Source organism: Eleutherodactylus coqui, chromosome 4, assembly GCF_035609145.1.
Source record: "Eleutherodactylus coqui strain aEleCoq1 chromosome 4, aEleCoq1.hap1, whole genome shotgun sequence".
Classification (NCBI taxonomy): Eukaryota; Metazoa; Chordata; class Amphibia; order Anura; family Eleutherodactylidae; genus Eleutherodactylus; species Eleutherodactylus coqui.
Window position 1 is genome coordinate 211,541,845 of NC_089840.1, and position 23,241 is coordinate 211,565,085.

At 46.5% G+C, this 23,241-nt stretch overlaps 1 protein-coding gene across 7 annotated transcripts in view; it reads left to right on the forward strand.

The window, feature by feature from the left end:
• Window positions 1-23,241, forward strand: part of PLCE1 (phospholipase C epsilon 1) — a 278,460-nt gene that overhangs the window by 3,456 nt on the left and 251,763 nt on the right. The window contains exon 1 of one of the 7 annotated variants that reach the window (XM_066600697.1): window positions 22,343-22,432. The exons of the other annotated variants lie outside the window; for them this stretch is intronic. The gene's annotated coding sequence lies outside the window, so the exon portion shown is untranslated. Of the gene's footprint in view, window positions 1-22,342; window positions 22,433-23,241 lie in introns of those variants that run through there. 7 annotated transcript variants of the gene reach the window in all.

Below are 23,241 nucleotides of genomic sequence, written 5' to 3' on the forward strand. Positions count from 1 at the left end.
AACGGAGGGGAGATCTCTCTCTCCCTCTCTCCCCCCTGCTCCCCCCTGCTCACCGCCGCAACTCACCTGTCACCCGCGTTGGCAGCCGAACCTTTTCTTCTGAGCGGGGAGATACTCGCTAAGGACAAAGCTCAATCGAGCAATTGTCCTTAGCGAGTATGCTCGCTCATCTCTAATAAGAATATATTAAAGGAGTTATCCCACAATCAAATTTTATCACCTATCTACAGGACAGCTGATAACAGTCTGATCAGTAGGGGTCCAACCTCTGGGACCTTCACCAGTCATGAGAAAGTGAGGAGGAGCTTAATGGAGTGGCAGCCATGCATGCCTGCAGCCACTCTTTTCTTTCTCCAGTTGACTCATTGACATGAATGCTCCATATAGTAAACTAGGTAGTTTATTTAACAAACTACCCAGTTCAACATTATATAGGTGCATAGACTGTCTGACATCGCATCTAGGCACAGCTGTAGGTTGTTAGTATACTCCCTCCTTGAAACCTGTCTTCTCATTGTCTTTGTGGATGGTCTCCCTCCACCAACTTTTTTCCCCTTTCTAGATTGGACCCCACCAAAATGTTTCTAATTTTGGAATATATGTCAGAGATACGTATACATGTATTTGTTGTGGCGGCTGGAGGTGTTGTGACACAGGAGTCACCAAAGTATACAAAATGTATTTAAAACAGAAAATAGAACTGAAGAATAATGCAGTAGTGATGAGTATACAGTTGACATTTCACCTACAAAGCCTGATTCCTGTATATACCTGTAATGTCCCTTCAGATTACACAGTCTGTGACCAAGGTTCAAGCATCAGAAACTAGCACAATGTCAGTATCCTGAATTTGAGCCCTATTTCCTATAGTAGGCCTGCTAACGGACTCTTTACTCCTCTCCTCGGTGTGCACACTTCACATTTTTTTCTGAGACCGGTATCACTTGCAAGTCCATGTCGACAAACTCTCCAATTTCCCTCTCTATGCTCTTTCAATTTTGGTTGGTTCTCCTGTTAAGAGCTGCGGCATATTCCTCCAGTAGTTCCAGGGAACCATTCTCCAGGCTCTCTCCACAGCCCAGTACTCGGCTCCTCTCTGTCTTCCTTGTGCTTGCTCTCTGTCGGACGCCTCATCTTCCTCGGTATTGTGTCCACTTCTCTCCTACACAGCAAAAACTATTTATTTTTACATGGAAGCTTTAGCCAATCATTAAGTGTCCACTGGGCATGCCCTGTTCTTCTGTTTCCGAATTTGGCGCACATTTTAGTGCATGCGATTAGTTGTTGTTTGTTCAACTATCTCCCTTGCACTTTCTAATGTTTGTTTTGCTCTGAAGAAGTCACTTGTGATGAAATACATTAGTGTGCATCTTACATCACTGGGACCCCATATGGTTTTGCTTCCTGCCTGATTTAGTGCCTTAAATGGTGTATCAAGTTTAATTAAACTTTTTGTGTAATGATGACTTTCCTCTTACTAAGTAACATTCCGTATAGCCCTCGATTCAAGTATCATATACAGAGAATTTTCCATGCATCTGCTAATGTTGGTGAATAGATTTGATGGTGGCAGTTGGCCATGCAGTACAAACTCCTTTTTGGACATGGAAAAGTGACTTGGCAGAAGAGAATGGTGTTCTTTAGTTAAGTATTTCATTAATGACATTTTTGTTTTCTTCTTGGTATTCATAGACGACCTACAAATGTGCTGTTGAAATACTCATAAGGGACATATTAACACTGAGGATTTTGGATATGAAGTGTCCATCTGCTAACCACTTTATTATGGCCAGGATGTGGCGGCTTATAATGAATTGACATTGGCTAATACTAGCTTCCACGTCATTGATGAATTGGTGAAGTACCCAAATGAGGAAATTCAGTCTGTAATACTGGATGAATCTGAACATGAATTATGTTTTTATTAATCATCCTATCATGACTGTGAATCAACTGCAGGTTGATATATATATATATGACACAGATACCAGCGTCCACGCCTTTGGTGAACTTTTCTAGTACCCGTATAGTGAAACTCAGACTCTGAGAAAGTTTTTATTTTTCTACAGACCACTTTTGTATTGTCTTTAACCGACTGCTTACAGTGTATCAATATCAAGTATCAATATGAGGAAAGTTACCTTGTGACTGTTCAATTTATACAGGAATTATTAGAGTATAAATTGGGCTACATGAATTTAGGATTTAGCAATCATGGAAATAGTTTCTATTATCATTTTTTTTGATAGTATGTGGTGAAAAATCCGCACATGAAGGTTCATAGTTTTTTATGACATACTAATACATTCAATTTTCTGCCACATCACAGCGCTGGGTGTCTCGTTTACAGTTTTATGGTTCCAGAGGTGCGTATGCATAAGCAGCCAAGTTCAACAAAGTTTCTGTGCCACTCGTAAATTTGAGTGTGACGAGGCGGCTGTTTTTGGAGTCGAAGCTGGAATTCATGTTGCACTTGAACAGTGAATTCACGCTTAGCAAACTCAAGCATACAAAATGATTTCTCTTGTGGTGTCACCATTTTCCTATAAACTGTAAGCAACGCTGCGGTGCGGCAGAAAATGGAACTTACTGGTAGGTCATAAAAAACTTTGAATCTTCCTCTTTTCAGTGATGTGTGGATTGTGTACTTGTCTTTTGTAGCTTGTTTGTAATGAAATCCCCAAATGTGTTGCTTCTTTTTGAATAACCCTGTATATGGATTACGTTGACAGTCTTCTATGAATCTTGTGGTATCATTTTGACATTGGTGCAGGATCACTAGATTTTTTTGTTGTTGATGCCTTCTTCATAAATGTAATCCTTATATTCAAAAAAATTTAATTTAGTGTTTTTTTCCTTTTTTTCATCCTCCACTTCCCCCCCCCAAGCATTGTGTAGCTTCTTGCTTCTGCCTGTGGCCTAGCAATATGTGACCACTGGGCTAAGACAGCTAAGAGGGCCATTAGTCCAAGGCAAGAACCAGGTGGCAGCAATGAAAGTCAGCCCCATCAACGGCTAGTCTTTGAATTGTTTATTAGTGCTTCATATCCAAAAATGTGCGGAGTGTTGACTGTTTTACCTTTTAAGAGTACATGCATACAGACTGAAAAAAAAGTTGTATTCGAGATTCTCGGGCGTACCTCTGATTGGACAGCACATCGGTAACCTGTCCGATGTTTGTGTGACCACATATTGATGTGTTTTTCTCGATATCGTTAGCGGTTGACAGCAAAGGAACCAGAGAGCGAGTAAGTATAAAAAATGCATCACCCGGCTCCCTGTCATCTCCCCTAATGTGTGCATAACTCAGTTTATAGTGCTCCCCCTCCCATTCCTGGCTGCAGACAAGGAGCGGGAAGGGGGCGGAAGCTTAGCTCCGCCCCTCCCATTGCAAACAGCTGGAGGAGAGGAGAGAGGAGGTGAGCCGGCGAGGGGGAGGGAAGGGGGAGACAGCTTAGGAGAGCTAAGCTGTCTCTCCCCGCCCGACGGCATATACGCCGAGCCCGTGCATCACATGGTAGCATATATCGGCCGGCCGTGAAAATGCTGTCCAATATACGCTCGTGTGAATAAGCCCTTAGAGTGAGTTCACATTTAAAAACCACAGCACAGGACTGTGAGCCATAATTCCTATAATAGTGGTCAAAAGTCCAAAATATCAAGTTTCATAAATGGCGCTCATAACTGTGTGTTAATAAAGAGGAGGGATTAGTCTGTTACGACGGGTAGACTCAGGGTTTTTTTCCGATCACCACTCGTCTGATGCAATCGCTTCAAGTCGCATCTTGTTCTTATATTTTGGATTGTGAATTTGCTGTTTTAATTCTTCATTTTGCGCGATCTGTGTGTAATACGGTTATTTATGTTTTATATAAGAAATGATTACTGAAAATAGTTAATTAAGGGATGGATTTCAGAATTCTGTTTATTAGTTTGCTATTAAAATTATCCATTTTTAAAAAAAATAGGGTGTAAGTGGAGCTAAAAATAAGAGCTCTTTTAATATGGATACTTGTTTTTCCACTAAATCTACAAAATTAGTCTGGACTCGTCCGGCTATTTATTTATTAAAATACCCATTCATATGTGTAGAAAATGATACTGTAATTTATTTTTGCTGATGCTTGCATAATACCGAGTTATAATATACTTTCTCCCATAATGACGAGTGTTCAAATGTACCAAATAATGTACCAAATGCGTATTTGTCTGCGCCGCGCAGTACTGAACATTAAGCATTCGTAATTTATTTCCGTAAGATTATATCATAACTAGATCTGTAAGATTTATGTAAGCATACGGCCATATCGCCGATTATCGTAACAAACCGGATTCTTATTCAGCATCCCCGAATTCGTAAAACTACCAATTTTCACCATTAAATTCATAAATTTCCCTTTTGTCCAACTTTTAAGGTATGCTGGCCCACTGTGCACAGCCACAATTCAACCAAAATCTACACCGACATGCAAATGTATCACAAATCAGTACATTTATCAAATTGATAATAGCAACACGGTTTTGTTGGTAAAACGCCTGTTAACGTGAAAAACTGTACAATTATTAACAATCAGTTTGAAAACTGAGCCTTTTTAATGTAAAGCTGAATGCTGGTGCAGATTTGGGCCACATCGTGGTCACAATGTGTGAATTTACCCTGTACAGGATATACCATAATTGCCACCTCTAGTATCGCCACCTGTTGGATTAACAGGGGTCCAATAATCCACTTGCAAAAGCAGACACCTTTGCATTGAAGTCTATGTAGAATGTGGCAGCTTGGAATTTGCAAACAGGAGTCTGGTAATATTTGCTTGTAGCTGTTCAGTGAACTGCTAGAATGAATTTTATTGCTGAGCCTTAGGCACCCCTGTCCAACTCTGCAGTAAAACACCTTCTGTAGATTCTTGAATGCTACCATTGGACTTTACATATGTAGGACTCGTTCACACTGGCACTATGTAATTTCGGTTTTCAACTCCGCTCTAGGATCCAACCAATGGTAAAACTGGAAGTACCATATCCAGCATATTCCCAACTCGAAGACAATCGGTCGGACTGATTGACTATAATGGTGTCTATCTGGATTCCATTATGCCCTGCAGTATTTTCCAGGGTGAAATAGCACTGCATGCAGCACTATTTTGTCCTGGATTTGAATGGAAAGAGGACAGAGGTTCAGCATAGAATCTCCGACAAATATGTGAATGAGCCACAAGCTTTCCATACTTGGATTCGGTACTATTGTTCTTGCATGACCCACAAGATTTGAGAAAGTTGTATATAAAGAAAACAGTGTGGAGTACAGCATAAACTGTATATTTCATAAATCTGAACTGTGCTCATTGTGTGGTTGGAACATTTCTGTTTGCCTATTGTCTGCTGTATCGAGTTTACTAAGTGAAAGTGCACAATAGACAAGATTTGTTAGTTTCACAATAAACGATAAAAAAGAGAAACATTCAATTGCTCAGTAGAAGGTCAGGGTTATTCACACAACCAGAAGCACATTCCCATGTGATGTAAGATTATTGACCCTGCTGCTGCTAGAAGTACTTTCAGCACTTCACCAACTACACTCATTGTCAAAAATATCCCTCTCCTCAAAGTAGTTGTTGGAATCAAATGAAACTTTCTATATGTAATTAAAACATTGACATAAGTAAGTGATTACAGTATCAAAGCAAAAGGATAATTTGTTGCGGAAAACTAAACATTTGAGGCTAAAGTGATACGGCGGGCAAGGAGGCATACAGGTTCCATGTGGTATCCTTAAAGGGGTTGTCCCGCGCCGAAACGGTTTTGTTTTTTTTTTCAATAGCCCCCCCCGTTCGGCGCGAGACAAACCCGATGCAGGGGTTTAAAAAAAACAAAAACGGATAGTACTTACCCGAATCCCCGCGCTCCGGTGACTTCTTACTTACCTTGCGAAGATGGCCGCCGGGATCTTCACCCTCGGTGGACCGCAGGTCTTCTGTGTGGTCCATTGCCGATTCCAGCCTCCTGATTGGCTGGAATCGGCACACGTGACGGGGCGGAGCTACGAGGAGCAGCTCTCTGGCACGAGCGGCCCCATTCAGAAGGGAGAAGACCGGACTGCGCAAGCGCGTCTAATCGGGCGATTAGACGCTGAAAATTAGACGGCACCATGGAGACGAGGATGCTAGCAACGGAACAGGTAAGTGAATAACTTCTGTATGGCTCATAATTAATGCACAATGTACATTACAAAGTGCATTAATATGGCCATACAGAAGTGTATACCCCAACTTTGTTTCGCGGGACAACCCCTTTAAGCATATTGGTCTACATTTGCTGTAACTAAGCCCCTAGATCATGCAAACTGGTAGGTTGTCGAAGTTGGTCCCATACATGTTCTTTTGGCAAGAAATCTGGTGACCCGGCAGCCATGGAAGTGTGACAATGTTGTGGAGACATTAATGTGACCCTCTTGTGTGTGCGGCCGAGCATTATCCTGCTGGAAAATGCCTCTTGGCAGTCGCCATGAGAGGAACACATGTGGCTGCAGGATGTCCTGAACATATCGCTGGGCTGTCATTGTCCCTTGTACCACTACTAGGGGTGACCAACTGTTGTATGCGATGGCCCTCAGACCATCATACCAGCAGTGGGGGCAGTGTGTACAGCAAAGGCAGGATTGTGGTGCTCACCCCTATGTCTTCAGACATGAACACAGCCATTATCAGTGCCCAAACTAAACCTGGATTAGTTGCTGAGGACACCCTGGTTCCTCTCTGTATCCGTCCAGTTTTGTCAGTCACAACACCACTACAAATGGAGGTGATGATGGGTGGGTGTCAAAGGCCGTACATGTAATGGGCACTGTGAAACCAAATGTCCTTCAACCAAGCACCTGTAAATGGTTCGGACAGACACCGGGGCCTGTAACAATTGTGCTACCTGTCTCTGGATAGCAGACAACTAAACAGTTGGAGCTGCTTCTGATTGTCGGATGATCAGACGATCCTCTCTACTGGTGGTCTGATTATTGTGTCCTGATCTCGGTTGCTATGTGTACGTGCTCTCACACATCTACTAGTCCCAACACCTCCTAACAGTCTGATCAGAATGGCCAAGGGTGGTAGGCAATTTGTCGATATGACCATCCAGATTCTCGTATTCCAATAATGCTTGATTTTATTATTTTTTTTACAAAGACTGTACATTTTGAAGACCAGAAGAGGTTTCATTTCTTATATAAGAGAAGGGATCAAGGAACAAAAGAATTTAATGAACCTTTTTAAAGTTTCATACACACATCAATATTGCAAACAAACACTCTGTTCGACAGCACATGGGACATCTACAGTTCTGTATTAAAGGGGTTGTCTCGCGAAATCAAGTGGGGTTAAGCACTTCTGTATGGCCATATTAATGCACTTTGTAATATACATCGTGCATTAAATATGAGCCATACAGAAGTTATTCACTTACCTGCTCCGTTGCTGGCGTCCCCGTCGCCATGGCTCCGTCTAATTCTGATGTCTTCTTGCTTTTTTAGACGCGCTTGCGCTGTGCGGTCTTCTCCCTTCGGCTCCGCTCGGCAGCATCGTCGTTTTGGCTCCGCCCCCTTGCACGCGTCATCGCGTAGCTCCGCCCCCGTCACATGCCGATTCCAGCCAATCAGGAGGCTGGAACCGGCCACGTCATGGGGCGGAGCTACGCGATGATGCGTGCAAGGGGGCGGAGCCAAAACGACGATGCTGCCGAGCGGAGCCGAAGGGAGAAGACCGCACAGCGCAAGCGCGTCTAAAAAAGCAAGAAGACATCAGAATTAGACGGAGCCATGGCGACGGGGACGCCAGCAACGGAGCAGGTAAGTGAATAACTTCTGTATGGCTCATATTTAATGCACGATGTATATTACAAAGTGCATTAATATGGCCATACAGAAGTGTATAAACCCACTTGATTTCGCGAGACAACCCCTTTAAGGACTCAAAGGCATTCCAAAAGCCTGCAAATCAATGAGGCACTGTATTTTGCAGCAGAAGCGATGCTTCTACAGAAGATAATGTCTATGATATGGAATGTGTTGGATAATGCCACATTTTTCTTTTTATGGATTTTGTATGATTACATAAGAACACCTTGCTGTAGTGAAATGATAATGGAATACAGATTTGGAACAAGTAGCTTTTGGCTGTCTGTTATAAATGTCATGCAAAATGTCTCCAGCTGTCATACGTGGCATCCAAAACCGATGCGACTGCATCTTGGCTCAGCCACGGTCATGGAAGTACAGACAGCCTTAGACTCCACTAGCTGGAATATAGGAGGCTGCATGCACCATTAAAGATCTTTCTAGGTGCATAGGCATACTGTTGCTTGAGGGACAGGAGTTCCTACATAGAGGGCTTGGGTCGTCCTGGGGGAGTCAGAGAAGGAAGAGGTGTGGACCGCTGCCTTGCACCAGCACCTATGCGAATATAGACGCAGCCAAAGTAGCCAACATAACAAGAGGAATGAAGAAATGCTGCCACTGTGTTCTGCATGTGTAAGAGAAGGACTCAGAACCTGGTTACTCTTCTAGGTCTCCTATATGACAAATATATGTGACATTCCATGAAGACCTTGTAGCAACTGTTTGTTTACACAGCCTGCAGTGAAGGTGCCATGTTGTATAAACATTGGGAAAATATTATTTGTGACTTTAATTTAGACAACTTAAAGGCTATGGAGACATTTTGATCATACCTTTAATTGCGTTGCATCAAGTATTTAATAAAAAACAAAACACTTTATTGCAATTGGTTCTCATTAAAAGTGTTGAAGCATTTGGCTTCAGCAGCTTGCATGCATTCCAATGCTTCGCAGGCTGCAGAGCACCGTTCACAATCAATTCCGTTAGACAGGCTTTAGGATGACTCGGTCTACGACGTTCCTTAACCATCATCTATGCCCAATTCTGATGAAATCGAAAGGGAATTTTACTTTATTTATTGCTCTTTGTCTACATGATAGTACATCAATGTCTGTGTTATGTAGTGCTTCTCATTTCAGTGCTGCTTCCGTATGCTGAAACCAAGTATACCATGTTACCACAGCATCTGGATGCTAATCTACCCTGGAGGCCTATTTAACACTGGCAAGTGCTTAGTCACCCTGGTCTGAGTGTTGGTAGCCCTCCTGGACACTGTCTCTAGCCTGCTGTTTGCTAATTTCCGCATACCAGTGTTTGACCCAGTTCTGGTGTTCCTAATTCTTTGCTTGCTCTGTCCCTTGGATTTGTCACAGTTTCTGTCCAGTTTGTCTTCAGCTCTGATTCTGTTAATGGTTACACATCTGATTTTAATCAGTCTCACTCAGTTGTCATCCAAAGCTTCTGTCCAGCCTCAGGATAGGTCATCCAGTGGAGATCGGCTGGGGTCTGCCGCTCGGGACCCCAGTCGATCAGCTGATTGGGCGCCCACTGTCAGCGCAGCTACACACTTGGGTACTCCTATCTCCTGGTGTGCAATCAGAGGACCCATCATGAGGTCCTAATATTTTCACAGAAGATAGAATTAAAAAGGGATGGGAGTTATTCATGTTGGCATGCGATACTAAATGTGTATATATATTTTTTTTACATAAAAGGAATAAGTGCGCAATTTTTTTAAAAAACCTTCTTTCCTATGTTCCAGTAGGGAACTTGAACATGCTAGCTAATGATTGCTCAGATAACAGACTGGAATATTTCTGTATTACAGTGTATTATCCCGTCTTTTACACAAACAGCCATAGCAGGCCTGGAGGCTACTGTTAGGTCTCCAGTTGCCATGGCATGACATTGACACTCCATGATTGTATTATGGAGAGCTGAGGACCTGACAGAGGAAGCTCCCCTCTGTTTACCACTTACTTGCTGTGGTTCGCATTGACTGTGGTATCTGACGAGTTAATAGGTTTTTTCATGACAGCCCTTATCTAAAAAAGCAGCCCTGGACACATCCTGAAATTTCATGTGCACCTCCACACCTATTCACTTTTATTGGACTACCATAGATAGCTGTGTGAAACATTTCACTTATTGGATCACATATCCAATAATTGCATCATAAATGTGCGTCATTTCACAGTAAAACTGCATGTTTTTAAATGATTTTTTTACAATGAGATTCTCAAACACATTGTATGACTCCACCCCTAGCTGTATAGGCAGCATTCACAGCTATGTGATTTATATGCTTTGTGTGGCGCAGAGTGCTAAGCTCTCGCTTGTGATCTGGAGGTTGAGAGTTCAATCTCCGCTTGGTTCAGGTAGTCGGCTTAAGGTCAACTCAGCCATCCATCCATCCTTCCCGGGTTGGTAAAATGAGTGCCCAGCTTGGGGAGAAGTAATAAATGAATTACTAAAAAACGCTGCGGAATAAGTTGGCGCTTTACAAATAACAAGATTGATTTTTATTATTCTTTAGCGTTGTCCAACAACCGACACTGAGGGGCAGTGAGGCCATCCTAATGCATGTTAAGTTATGTTGATAGGGCCGTTCACCATTTATCTAATGTTCATGTCCAACATGGCAACACTACTAATATATTATATTGATATTAAAGGAGATGTCTCGAGGAAGCAGTGATTTTTTTTTTTTGCCCAGTCCCCCTAATTAAACATACATTACTAATTACCCCTGTAAATGACTTTCCTAGCTGGTTTGTACTTACCGTTCCAGCGTTTCAGCAACTTATAAAAGTTTCCTCAAGATGGCCGCCGGCTCTTTCCCCGTCGCTCGCTGCAGCCCGACGTGCGCGCTCCCGAGACGCTGCCAGCTGTGTCTCCATGGCAACCGGACGCCCCGCAGCCGCCGACCAGACGCCCCGCAGCCGCCGACCAGTCACCCACTGCCAGGCAGCAGGTAACCGGCGCTAGCCCCCGGCTCCCCAGCGCTAGACCCTCAGCCCAGGTGAAGGCCCCGGAGCCCAGGTGAAGGCCCCGGAGCCCAGCGCTAGGTTCCGGAGCCCAGCGCTAGGTTCCGGAGCCCAGCGCTAGGTTCCGGAGCCCAGCGCTAGGTTCCGGAGGCCAGGTAAAGGCCCCGGAGCCCAGCGCTAGGTTCCGGAGCCCAGCGCTAGGTTCCGGAGCCCAGCGCTAGGTTCCGGAGCCCAGGTGAAGGCCCCGGAGCCCAGCGCTGGGCTCCGGGGCCTTCACCTGTCACCCCCGACCCATCACTTACCCCCCTGGCCCAGCGCTAGTTCCCCCGGCCTAGCGACAGCCCCCCCCCCCATCGCAGCGACAGCCCCCCCCCATCGCAGCGGCAGCCCCCCCCCAGGCGCAGCGACAGCCCCCCCCGGCGCAGCGACAGCGACGACAGCCCCCCCCCCCGGCGCAGCGGCAGCCCCCCCGGCCCATCACTTACCTGGACGGCAGGACAGCTGGACGGCAGGACAGCTGGGCGGCTTCTCCGGACAGCTGGGCGGCTCTGCACCTTCCTCTAACAGAGGATGGTACAGAATGGCCGCTCCAGCGCGCTCCCGAGCAGTGACAGCTCATCTGCGCATGCGCAGAAGAGCTGTAGCGGGGAGCACACTGAAGCGGCTCGTGCTGAAAGGAGAAGACCGGACTGCGCAAGCGCGTCTAAAAAAGCAAGCTGCCAGCGAATTTAGACGGAACCATGGAGACGAGGACGCTAGCAACGGAGCAGGTAAGTGGAATAACTTCTGTATGGCTCATATTTAATGCACGATGTATATTACAAAGTGCATTAATATGGCCATACGGAAGTGTATAACCCCACTTGGTTTCGCGAGACCACCCCTTTAAGAAAGTTGTACTGAAAATCCAGCAAAAATTGAATGCAGAAAAAATAAATCCTGGATTATCACCTTTGCCTTCACTAACACTTTTATAGATACGTCTTTAGTGTTTTTGGTCTGTGGAAGTATTTAGCATCAGAAGTCATGACTGTTTACCTACTCATTTATAACGCCCTTACATATTTCTGTCTTGTACAAATACTTTTGATAAGGAAGTCATTTTTACTTCTATCTCCAGTGTGAGCCACGTGGTGTGGGTGGAGAAAGCAGTCTGACTAGAGAAGACAATTTTTATGTCTCAGTTAACATATAGGTGCTTCCTATTGGGGAACATGTACAGGAAAGGATTTACAAAAACCCTTAACACTTCAAAAAGGGATCTGACTATTTTTTTTTTAAACTTGTTTTATTGACAACTAAACAACATGTCAAAAACAGTAAGAAAAAACTTTTGCAGTACAGAGTTATGCATGAATATTAAGGGTCAGTTGACTTTACCGGCTACATTGATTGCATTATTAGGTACAATTCGTGGATAAGAGTAAAAGAAAGGAGGAGGGGTAGATGGTGTAAGGTGGTAGTGGCTTCTAAAGAAAGGATAGTAACATTAAAGAGTGTAGTGGGGGACACATATCTGCTACGGGAGCAGCTATATACATATATACACACATATATATACGTACATATACACACGCATGCAGCCTGCATGTCAATGCGTCCATCGGAGGAGTGGAATATGTTAGGAGGTAGAGCCGTCAGGGCACTTTTTAGTGCGGTGCCCCGAGTGGGTATCCATGCGCAGGCGTCAGGCCCCCCCTTCATTCTGGCCAGCAGTCACGGGTTCTCAGCGGTCTATTTAGTGTGGATATGGCCAAGGTGAGCGGCTGTGGTGGAAACAGGGTTAGTGATGAGTCACACCAACGGCCCCACACTTTTTGGAATTTCTCTGGGCATTTACGCGCTTTATATGCTAGATTATTATATGGTATGGTTACGTTGGTAATTTTCCTCCACATTGCCAGAGTCGGGCCCCTTTGGTCCATCGGATCTGACTATTTTGATCCTTATTAGAGATGAGCGAGCGTACTCGGAAAAGCACTACTCGCTCGAGTAATTTGCTTTATCCGAGTATCGCTGTGCTCGTCCCTGAAGATTCGGGTGCCGGCACGGAGCGGGGAGCTGCAGGGGAGAGCGGGGAGGAACGGAGGTAAGATCTTTCTCTCCCTCTCTCCCGCCCGCTCTCCCCTGCTCCCCGCTGCGACTCACCTGTCAGCCGCAGCGGCACCCGAATCTTCAGGGACGAGCACAGCGATACTCGGATAAAGCAAATTACTCGAGCGAGTAGTGCTTTTCCGAGTACGCTCGCTCATCTCTAATCCTTATCCCACCAGCACCACAAGACTCCCCAGTCTATAATATATGTGCAATACTAGATACAGTATATATTACCATTATACAAGATACAGCTATACATTTTGACCCTGAAGTTTTCCAGTGGCATTTTAAAGGGGACCTGTCAAGACCCAAATTCAGTGAGGCCAACTGCATAGATTTGAATTACAGCCCTGCTGACTTAAAAAATGTTTTTCTTTTGTTCGTACTCTGCCACTGTGAATGTGTCGAGTAGGCGGTTCCTGTCAATCAAGTGCTTAATGGCTTAGGGATTCTGTATTACGAGTACTCTGTGAGGTAAATAGTATCAAAGGTGCTGTCTTTATCAACAGGAGAGAGAACATAAGAACACTGATGTCTACATGTTGAGCTGGGTCATGACTAGAAGGCTACAGCAGATTGACTTTGGAGCTGGTGGATATTAGTCTTCCCATGAGGCTGTGGCAGCGGGAGCAGGGTGCTGTAAGAAGTGTCGTCTCCTTTATCAGGGACTATCAGTTGTGGGTGTAAGGCCTCCCTCACACAGGACGTTTTGTACAGCATTTAACGCTGCCTTTTCAGCCCAGCGCTAAACGCAGTACAAGACTCCCATTCATTTTAATGAAAACGCAGCGCCTTCCATCACTGCGCTTTGACAGCGATGCATGTTCTATTTTAGGGCCTTTTCAGCCCTGCATCACCCATTGAAATGAATGGGCAGCGGCTTTGGCACTGCTGAAAACGCGGCAACACTTGGTGCCGCGTTTTTAGCAGCGTTAACCGCCCGCCGATTTTCGGCGTGAGGGCTTGCAATAGAAGCCCTACCCCGAAAATCAGTCCCAGCTAGGCTAGGTAGAAAAAAAGAAAGCAATAATAACCTAGCCGCTGCAGTCCGGGTCACAGCCGCTGGTCTCTGCCGCTGATCCGGGCTTCCCCTGCATTCACAAGTCTATTGCCGTAGGCCAGGTTTGAGAACCCCGCCTCCGGCAATAGAGTGCTGTGATTGGTTGTCGGCACGCTTGATGCCCAATCACAGTCCTTCATTGACTGTCTCAGCCAATCAGCGCTGGCAAGCTCTGATTGGCTGAGACAGTCAATGAAGGGCTGTGATTGGGCATCGAGCAAGCACCGACAACCAATCATAGCACTCTATTGCCGGAGGCGGGGTTCTCAAACCTGGCCTCTGGCAATAGACTTGGGAGCGCCGAGGAAGCCCAGATCAGCGGCAGAGACCAGCGGCCGTGACCCGGACTGCAGCGGCTAGGTGAATATTGCTTTTTCTTCTTCTTTTCAGCATTCTTGGCTGCGTTTTCAGCCGAGCTGCTGAAACGGCGCGGAATCTGCAGTAACGCAGCGTTGAAAAACGCTACGTTTCTGCAAACGCCCTGTGTGAGGGAGGCCTAAGAGCTTTCTTGTAGGCTGTTCTTAGAGCAATATGTGTGATAAGCCTGGTTGTCGGCTGAGGAAGACACAAAAAGCCTGGGTTCACGCGAGGCGGAATTGCTAGCGGAATGTCCGCAGCGGACACCCCATTGCAAATCAGCCGTAGAATGCCTGCCTCCAAAACCGCACCATTTGGTGCAGGTTTCGAATTCTTGTGCGGAATTCACCACCTCATTGAGGGGCTAGTTCAGGCCTCTCCTCCGGCACTGATGATGAGGCAGCAGGCTTCAGAGCCAGAAGTGGAAACGGAGAGCAGAAGTGGAGCCACCACCATCACCACCACCTTCACTGACATTGACATCTACCCCATGTTCCATTATGTCCCAGGTCAGCAGACAGCCCTCCATCCCCCATTTATAGGAACATAAAAAAGGACCACCCAAGCCACCCCAGAGCATAGAGCCTGAATGCAAGCATTGCACAGCTACCAGCGATGGAAACACTGCCCTTCAGGTTAGAGGACACAAACACCTTTTGCATTGTGCATTGTGATGCTGCATGCTAATCAACAGTACCAGATGCCCAGCTATCCTTTATTTGCCCAAAAAGCCGTCCCTTCCCTGCACTGCCATGTGGGCGAGAAAGTGCCCATGGCATTGCGGAATCCTGTCAGTTGGTGGGTCCACCTGTACATAGACATGTGATTCAGCAAACATGGCCAGGGGCATTACATATCCTTAACAGCATACTGGGTCAATGTCCTTGAGGAGGGGCATGAAGCTGAAACGGGGTGACCTTAGTTTCATTGTACCCCAAGACCTGTGGGACAAAAATCCGTTTCTGTACCCTCCTATTCCTGCTCCATCTCTTCCTACCACTTTTCAACACCTGCCACCTTGACACAGATATCCGTATGTGACAAAATCCAGCCTCCATACGTTGCACACAGGAAATGCCTCCATGCTTTGCTAAAACTCATCTGTCTAGGGGAGAGCAGCGACAGCACCAAAGAGATGTTGATGGCTCTGCTGACACGTGGCTGGCCTTGCACAAGCTGAAGCCAGTTAAGGTCATGTGTGACAACGGGTCCAGCCTGCTGGCAGCCCTTCGCCTCCACTATCTGACAGATGTACTTTGCCTGACCCATGTGATGAACCTGGTAGTCCAACGCTTCCTAAGCAATTACCCAGGTAAACACACTGCTGCAAAAGGCCAGGAAACTGTGCTCGCACCTTCAGCGTTTTACATCCAGCTGCCTCTTTTTGGACGGTGGTGTGGTGACAGTTTGGGCTACCACCAAACCGCCTCACCTGTAACATGCCTATACAGTGGAATTCCATGGTACATATGTTGCAAAGGCTAAGCCAGCAGAAGAGAGCATTCATGGAGTATCTTGGAAGCCGTTAGCAGTCACTGTATGGACGTTGGGCAATTTTTTGCTGCACTAATATGTTTGTGTGAATCTGGCCTAAGTGCATATGGATTTGCTGTGGAATGTCCAAAGTGGGCATTCTGCAGCAGATATGTAGCTGAAAGTCTGCATCAAAACCTGCACCATTTGATGCAGATTTTGATGTGGTTTTTCAGTGAGAAGAGGTAGATTCCGCAGCATAGAATCTACATGCAGCAAATTTCAATTCTGCACGGGTCTTGTGGGGATTTTTTTTTGCAGTGTGTGGACGAGATATTGAAAATCTCATCCCCATCAGCTGCTATAAATGACACAGATTTTCCGTGCGGAGGAAATCTCTGTGTGAACATGCCTTAAGGCCTCATGTCCACTTGAAAAATACAATCCGCGCAGAATCTGACGTGGATTTCTGCGGCGGATTCCCGCGGCGGGTTTGCTTTTAAATGGTATTTTTTTTGCATGCAGATATCTGCACACATTGCTATCAATGTGATAGCAATGTTGCCGATCCACGTGGAATCCGCGGCAGAATGAAGCATGCCGCGTTTTTTCTCCCACGCATGAAAAACGCAATTCTTTTAAAATGCCATCCGCGGGGGCAAAAATCAATTTAATGGACCCGCGGATGGCCAATGATTCCCTATGGGCAAAATCCGCTGCGGATTCCGTGGCTGAAATCCGCTGCGGAATCCATTTAGCGCAATTCCATTTAGCTAGTGGACATGAGGCCTAAGGGTACTTTCACACAAACTGGATGCTGTGGAATATTCTGCTGTCAAAATCTGCATGTCTAAATACGGATTTTGACAAAGAATTGCTGGCAGAATGAAACCATTTTAAAACCTGCGCGTCTGACATTAATGTGTATTTTTCTGCAGGATCGTGCAAAATACTTAGGTATGTGTAAAAACACCTTAGCACATGTGTAAAACTCAATGCCCGCGGGCTGAATTCAGCCAGCCAAATCATTTTATGTGGCCTAGGAGGTCCGGATGCAGAGGGACCTGCTCTCCACTTTTCCTCGAGGATACAGTCAGCACTTGGAAGGGGACCACGCAAGCACAGGGAGGCATATATTTATATTACGCCCCAAATGCACACCATTCGGAAACTGATTGGTTGTTTGGATTTATTCATTCCTGGTGATTGGTTATTTGGGTCGCCTGATTCACGGTGATTGGTTATTTGAGTTGCCTGATTCACGGTGATTGGCTCGTGTAGAAGTGGGGAGTAAAAGGCTAATATGCCACAGGGAGTGGGTGCCACCTTGGATTCTGAGCTCCGGCTTGCACCTCCATACCGCTCTGTTCAGCAGCCTGGCCCAGCTCTGACCCCCTATCCAGTCACTCTAGACATCCTCCAATGTAGGAAGCTCTGTTGTAGTGCCACAGAGTTAACGGGGCCCCTCCATAAGTATGAATGTGTTTGTTTTGTGCATTTGTATTGTCAGTGTCTTCAATGTGTGTGCATTTGTGATGTGTATTGCATCTCTGCAGCACTGAATGGGTTAATGTCTAGGTTATGTCTTGAAAATATATCTTGTTGTGTGTCACGTGTTCATGTTTCATATATGTGTATGCAAGGATGCTAAGTCAGAGAGTTAGCAAGAGGCTTCTAGCAAAAGGCAGTCTGGAGAAAAAGCCTGCAAGTTAGGCTTCTTTCGCATGAGCGCAAAGCGAACGGCCGTTTTCACGGCCGGCCAATATACGCTATGTTGGGGGCAAAAAAACTGGTGAACGGGCGCCCAAATCAAGTGTTTGTGTGCCCATTCATATGGCCTGGTGAGGCCGACGCAAATGCGCCGACCTCACCAGGCCATCTCCCATTTCCCCTCCCTCCCCATTGCAGGCTTACCCTTTCTTCCTCCCCGCTCGGTCTGTGCAATAGGAGGGGGCTGGGCGGGGGCGGAGCTAAGCACCGGTCCGCTCCGCCTCCTCCCATTGATGGCTATGGACAGGGAGAGGGCAGGCGCTTAGCTCTGCCCACATCCCACTCCTTGTCCATAGCCATCAATGGGAAGAAGCGGGGGCGGATCGGCAATTAGCTCCGCCCCACCCCTCCCATTGCAGAGACCGAGTGGGGAGGAGAGGTAAGCCTGCATGGGGAAGGGGAGGAGAACAGAGGGAGGTAGTTTAGCAGCCACGCTGCTAAACTCACTCCCACGTACGGCCGCTGCCATGGGCTCCCATAGGAGCCCATGCAGCGGCCCGACATATTCCGGCCCAAACATAGTTCCAGAACTATGTTTTGGGCTCGACGTAAAAACGCTATATTGGCCGGCCGGGCATTTTTACGTCTGGCAAATACGTCCATGTGATCTAATACATTGGAATCCAATGCATCAGATCACAGCTCATATCGGGCGGCCGTGAAAACGGACAGCCGATATGAGCTCGTGGAAAAGAAGAAGCCTTAGTTGGAGTCTGTAGAAGTGAGAGCCTTTTAGTGAGTAGGAAAAACTGCGCCTCGTCCAAGGATGGAAGAGCCTGAGCAGTGGCCTGATGTGTGCCCTGGGCCCTATTCACCTAGGCCTTCTTGCTATTAATGTGGAGGCCTGAGAGTGAGAGAAGCCGCCATGCAGCGCTGAGTGCTACTACCAAATGTGAGTGTTGACTGGTAGAGAGAGAGAGAGGTCAGGAGCAGAACCCCACAGAACTGGGACAGTGGAATCGTCTGTCATCCTGTGAATCCTCCCTGTCACACTACTATTGTGTCTCCACCGGTGTCCGACTGGCTTGTGTAAAGCTTTGGACTGTAACCTTTTATTGGAGTAAATAAGCTCTACCGACCGCTCCTGGTTTTGTTCAGAAAGTCCTCACTGTGTGTGGACTATTTATTTCCAACTTCTGGATTTACCGCAGAGGATGGAACGGTGGCGTCACAAGTGACAAGGACTTACGATAAACTGCGACAAGGTTTTCCTGTGAAATTCCCCCAGCAGTAACTTGGTCGGATCCCATGCTACCCCCAGGGAAGGAGATGGTAGAGCCCCGTGACAAGGCCGCAGTTTACCCCCGCTATCTCCTGGGCTGTAGGCCCGCTCCTTGGATGCTTCACTGTATTATATAGGAAGAAGAGGAGAAATCCAATTGTAGTGCATAGTGCGCCATAGCCATGTCAGGGCTCCTGCACACTTGCGTTTTTCTTGCGCATTTTTTTCACGCGATTGTCAGGGACTTTCTAATGTTAAAAACGCATCACACAAAAATTGCAAAGCACCAACTTGCGATGCGCTTTTAACATTAGAAAGTCCCATTAATAATCGTGTGAAAAAAACGCAGCGATATCGCGTGAAAAAAACGCACAAGAAAAACGCAAGTGTGCAAGAGCCCTTAGGGAGTAGTTACATCTCACACGAGCGGATGCAGTTTTGATCTGTGAAATACGCAGTGTTTCATGCACCAAAACATTGCACGTTCACTGTGATTTGGACCTTGTTGCATTTTGTTTTTGCACACGTATTCACTGTGTTTGCCATGTGAGCAAAAAAAAGCTAGAAAGCCCCAAAGATTTTTACTGCCTTCATGCAGAAAACGCAGTGAATATGTATGTATGGTGCATATTTACTGTGTATTTATGCAATCCCATTGTTTTATTGGATTATTTTAGTCCAGGATACGGACCAAAATAGAACATGATTTTTATCACACCCATGAAAAATGTATGTCTCCATACTGCAATGCAAATGAATGGGGTTAAAGATGTTTGTATTATGTCTGTTAAAACGTACACATGATACAGAGTGTAAATACGCCTGTGTGAATGAGCCCTTATTAACGGCCCTTTGATAAGTTTGATACCGCTGCCATATTAGAATTGCCATTCAGGGCTTCAGGGAAGTTGGCTCACAACCACTTTGTGTGATTCTATATGCGCTGGCAGCAGTTGCCAACCTGAACCTTTTTTTTGCCAATTGTGGTAAAAAATTGAATCAATGAATGATGGATCAATGAAAATCCATGTACTTTATTTAACTCAATTCACCGCATATTATGTGCACATATATTGCTCGCTTAATACGCATATGAATGATCCCCAAGAGGTTAATCTCAATATTACGGGTGAAAGTTAAATCTATGTTTGCACCAACCAGAGTCGTGGGAGACTCGATGAATAGTTCTAGACTAAAATGTTTTTTCATGAAACTTAAGGCTTCCTGCATATGGGCGGATATTTGCTCCGCACCGCTAATGTGCAGCAAATACCGAGCATTACTTCCTATGGAGATCCACTACTTCCTACACACGAGCGGAAATCCATTGCGATTTCCTCTTGCAGAGAAAAAATCGTAGCGTGCTCTATTTCATGCAGGCTTTGCACGGACAGCTTACATTGAAGTCAATGCAAACCATCCGACCCACCCACAATGAACAATGCGAACAGGTTGCGCAAAAAAAAAAATCTGTACTGCGCATGTGTGGTGGTGAGCCGCTGGGTCCACCCGCAGTACAGAAAAGTCGTCGACAGAGCAGGTAAGCGGGGATGCTGCTGCTGCCAGAGCCAGAATCCCGTTATGTCGTGTGCAGGGAGCTTAAGGCTGGGTTCACACCGGGCGGAATTGCCACGGAATCTCCATGTGGGCTTTCCGCAAGGAAATTCCGCAGCCATTTTCAAACCTGAGACTAAGCAGCAAAGTGAACGAGCTTTTTAAAAATCTCATTCTCACACTACCAACAATCTGCTGCGGACAAGCTGCACGGAAAACGACATGCTGCGCGGAACTCAAATCTGTGACATGTCAGTTGCATCACCATTTCTGCTGGGGGCTCTCTTCTCTCTGTGAGATGAGATTTCCGCAGTGCAATGCAGGTAGAAAAGCTGCTTCAAATCCAGGCCAAGTAGCGCAGGTTTTAAAGCAGCCTTTCCTGTGCGGAAATCTTGCGGAATTTCTGCGCGGTCATGCTGCGGACAGTCCGCAAGATTTCCACGGGTTTCCGTCTTGTGGGAATCCAGTCTGAAGTGTGTAAATTCAGTTTTGGCATCGCTATTATAGATGAGCGAGTATACTCGCTAAAGGCAATTGCTCGAGCGAGCATTGCCTTTAGCGAGTATCTCCCCCGCTCGAGACTGCAGGTTCGGGTGCCGGCAGCGGGCACGGAGCTGCGGGGGAGAGCGGGGCGGAACGGAGGGGAGATCTCTCTCTCCCTCTCTCCCCCCCGCTCCCTCCTGCTGACAGCCGCTACTCACCGCTGCCCCGCGCCGGCACCCGAACCTGCAGTCTCGAGCGGGCAGGTACTCGCTAAAGGCAATGCTCGCCCGAGCAATTGCCTTTAGCGAGTATACTCGCTCATTTCTAATCGCTATTAAAAATCTCCAACTAGTATGATGGGCTCTTGTATATCGGCTATCATGTTTTCACTCATCTTCTTCGTGGTCTCAGGGGGCCGTCACACTTGTGATCGCGATATCGCTGCATTTTTTTTTTCAGGCGAATGTCAACAGGATTTTCAGGAGTTAAAGATGCATTGCCTAAAAAAATCGCAAAGCACAAACTTGAGATTTTTGTGCGATGTGTTTTTAACATTAGAAAGTTCTATTGACATTCGCGTTAAAAAAACGCAGTGATATCGCGATCACGAGTGTGACGAAACCCTCAGAGTGATGGCCATCATTTCCCTCACCAGCGGCATCTCCAAAGCAGAGAGATGAAGACGTGACGCTCGGCCGCCTTATCTGACGTTTGGCATTAGTAATTTTAGACTTTTTGTCATTTTCACGAGCCGCTCTATCCTTTCATTACGCCATTTTGTGAAATACATTTTCTGCACTTCTTCACGCCGCAGTTTTCTCACATTTTCACCATTTCTCTTTTTTCCCCCGCCACATACTTATAGAACTCACTGAAGTAAATCTAACAACTCCTCACATGACGCGATGGCACGCCGGAGTCCAGAGCGACGTTCTTTTTTAGCATGGTGATTTTAGTACCCCAAGATGGCGGCACCATTGCGTCACCCTACAACCTCATACGGAGGTCAGACCGCAAGGTGCATTGGTCCTTCTATTCCCAGTGACATATTTAACACGTCGTCATACGTATTGTCCTGAATTATTTTGATTTTAAGACTTTTATTTGATGTGACGCCGTCCGGCCCACGGACGGTACGTAAACTGGGGAGTACTCTACCCCACAAAGTGCCCTATTTTTACGGATTGTCCGGGGCTCTGTGGACGGTGGGCAGTCATGGCTGCCATGTAGTGCTATAGGGTCATAATTATTTGGTAGTTGTATGAAGTGGACGATGAACAGTGATTTGCCCTGAGTGAAGCAGGACAACAGGACTGAGCGGGTCATGGCGGCTCTGAGGCTGTGAGGTAAAGTTCTCTCCCCTCAGTCAGACACGTCACGTGACCTGACACCTCCGCCAGCGCTGAGCCGCGGGAGCTGAGAGGACGTGGGAGGCTGCGAGGACCGTCCGGCGATGAGAAGAGCCTCCCGGTAACGAGGGGAAATAACGGGAACAGCCCTTGTACCGCTCCGCCGTGACATCCAGCTACGGAGGGGCGTCAGAGGTAACGCGGGGCTCCCGCACAATAGAGGCGCATGTAATGGACGGCTGGACTGAGGAGTCCTCTACTTCTGCCATGTCAGCAGAGGTCTCCCAAATGTGGCTGCAGCTGGCAGTGCCGGCACGCTGGGAGTTGTGGTTCTGCAACAGGTGGAGAGGACTGATGGAAAGTATGGGGGAAGAAACTTGGCATCCGCATCAAGGAGGTGGTGGAAAGCCCCCAAACTTGAGGGCTCCTTCACACGGCCGTATTTGTGCTGCGTGTTAAGAGCGTAGAATTTGCGCACGTACTGCGCTGTGAATAGAACCCGTAGAGTTCAATGGGGTTCATTCGCACGCGCGCATTTCTTTTCTTGTGATCGTTCGTTGTGTGCAAAAATACGCGAGACGTTCTATTTTGTATGCATTTGCTCAGCCCCCATTGGAATTAATAGGATACGCTCGACATACACAGAAATCTTGTTCGCGACACGTGTGCGCACAAAATCATCGTGCTTTTGGGTGCATTTATGCAGATAAATACACAGTGTGAAACGCGCGGACATAAGCGCTTTTTTTGGACGAGCAAACGAATGGTGTAATCGCATTGCAGAAATGCGCTTACGACCGTGTGAACCCGATCTTATTGTCACCCCGTATTGCCTCTAATTAACCCCTTGAGGGTCTTGTACACGGGCCAGTAAATCCTTTGGATTTTTGTGATCCAGCAAGAATCTGAAGGCTTACCGTTCATTGTAAAGGCACGCTCCGACTGAATGACGAATAAGAGTTCATTTGCTTCTCATCCGTCATTCAGTTTCTGCAGGCATCTAA